The sequence below is a fragment of the Arachis duranensis genome, chromosome 4, assembly GCF_000817695.3.
Source record: "Arachis duranensis cultivar V14167 chromosome 4, aradu.V14167.gnm2.J7QH, whole genome shotgun sequence".
NCBI lineage: Eukaryota > Viridiplantae > Streptophyta > Magnoliopsida > Fabales > Fabaceae > Arachis > Arachis duranensis.
In genome coordinates, this window is record NC_029775.3 from 61,283,181 (window position 1) to 61,285,564 (window position 2,384).

General features: G+C 37.5%; 1 protein-coding gene across 1 annotated transcript in view; it reads left to right on the plus strand.

Annotated features, from left to right (window-relative positions):
- LOC107472195 (LEAF RUST 10 DISEASE-RESISTANCE LOCUS RECEPTOR-LIKE PROTEIN KINASE-like 2.4) overlaps nucleotides 1-2,384 on the plus strand; it is an 18,067-nt gene that overhangs the window by 9,504 nt on the left and 6,179 nt on the right. The window lies entirely within an intron of this gene.

Here is a 2,384-nt window from a genome sequence, read left to right on the forward strand (position 1 = left end):
TTCTCATTCAATCATGCTTGCTTCCATTCTAAGATAATACTTGTTCTTAATCCGGATGAATGTGATGATCCGTGACAATCATCATCATTCTCAACTATGAACGCGTGCCTGACAACCACCTCGGTTCTACCTTAGATTAAGTAGTTATCTCTTGGGTTCTTTAACCGGAATCTTCGTGGTATAAGCTAGAATTGATGGCGGCATTCAAGAGAATCCGGAAGGTCTAAACCTTGTCTGTGGTATTCTGAGTAGGATTCAATGATTGAATGACTGTGACATGCTTCAAACTCCTAAAGGCGGGGCGTTAGTGACAGACACAAAAGAATCACTGGATTCTATTCCGGCCTGATTGAGAACCGACAGATGAATTCCGCTATGCTGTGACAGAGCATATGCAATTGCGATGATTAGTCGTGCCGTGACAGGGTGCGTTGAACATTTTCACTGAGAGGATGGGAGGTAGCCACTGACAACGGTGAAACCCTTGCATACAGCTTGCCATGGAAGGAGACTTGCGTGTTTGAAGAAGAAGACAGTAGGAAAGCAGAGATTCAGAAGATGGAGCATCTCCAAACCTCAACCTATTCTCCATTACTGCAAAACAAGTAATCATTTCATGTTCTTTTGCTTTTCACAATCAATCCTGATAATTTCTGATATCCTGACTAAGATTTACAAGATAACCATAGCTTGCTTCAAGCCGACAATCTCTGTGGGATCGACCCTTGCTCACGCAAGGTATTACTTGGACGACCCAGTACACTTGTTGGTTAGTTGTGTGGGATTGCAAAAGTGTGATTGCAATTTCGTGCACCAAGTTTTTGGCGCCGTTGCCGGGGATTGTTGAGTTTGGACAACTGGACGGTTCATCTTGTTGCTCAGATTAGGTAATTTTCTTTTCAAAAACTTTTTCAAAAATTTTTCTTTTCTTTTTCGTTTTTCAAAAAAAAATGTTTTTCAAAAAAAAATTAATGAAAATACAAAAAAATTAGAAAATCATAAAAATCAAAAATATTTTGTGTTCTTGTTTGAGTCTTTTGCATGTTCTTAGTCCCTTTTTGATTTATAAAAATTCTAAGTTTGGTGTCCTCTTTGTGTTTTTCCCTTAAAAATTTTCGAAAGTTTGTGTTTGATTTTCTAAAAATTTTAAGTTTGGTGTCTTTTTGTGTTTTTCTCTTTCCTCTTTTCAAAATCAAATCTTTTGCGATAAAAATTTTTTCAATCATATCTTTCTAATTGCTATTTTCAAAATCTTTTTAATTAACTCATTGATTCAGTTTTCAATTTGCTTTGATCTTATTTTCTTTTTGATCTTCGAATTTTTATTTTATTTTATTTTATTCTATTTTTTTCGTAAATTCAAAAAAAAAACACAAAATTTATCCCCTTGCAATCATTATCATTTCCCTTTTGTCCATTATGGACTTAAGTGGGATTAATCAGTCCAAAAGGACTCTGGGGTCATATGCTAACCCCATTACAGCTGCATATGGGAGTAGCATCTGTACACCTCCCAACAAAGCAAGCAGCTTTGAACTAAATCCTCAACTCATTATCATAGTGCAGCAAAATTTCCAGTATTCCGGTCTTCCACAGGAAGAACCTACTGAGTTTCTGGCACAGTTTTTACAAATTGCTGACACAGTACATGATAAAGAGGTAGATCAGGATGTCTACAGACTATTATTGTTTCCATTTGCTGTAAAAGATCAAGCAGAAAGGTGGTTGAATAACAAACCTACAGCAAGCATAAAGACATGGAAACAGTTGTCAGACAAATTCCTGAATCATTTTTACCCTCCTAAGAGGATGACACAGCTAAGGCTGGACATCCAAGGCTTTAAACAAGAGGATAATGAATCCCTTTATAATGCCTGTTATAGACACTGTTGCTAGAAACCAATATTTGTATTCTAGCAATGAGTTCTCTCCAAAAGAGGAAGCCATGGCAGTAGTCACTGACCCTAATCCTCAAGAACAGATAAATGAGCTTAATCAACAATTGCTCCTGGTGACAGAACAGTTAGCAGACTTTAAAGAGATGCTCTATGAAACTAAAGTTGCTAACAAGAGCATAGAACGGCAGTTGAATCAAGCAAAACAGCAAATATCTAAACAGATATCAGAGGAATGTCAAGCAGTTCAATTGAGGAGTGGGAAAACCCTTAATAACACTGCTCAAAAAAGTAAAAAGCCAAACAAGGAACAATTGACAGAGGACAACCAAACTACTGTTCAAAATTCCTCTGAGGATAGTAAGAGCCCAGAGAGGAATGTTGTTGGCGTTCAAACGCCAGAAAGGGAAGGAAAGCTGGCGTTAAACGCCCATTCCTTGCCCAGTTCTGGCGTTCAAACGCCAGAAAAGGGGGAAAAGTTGGCGTTAA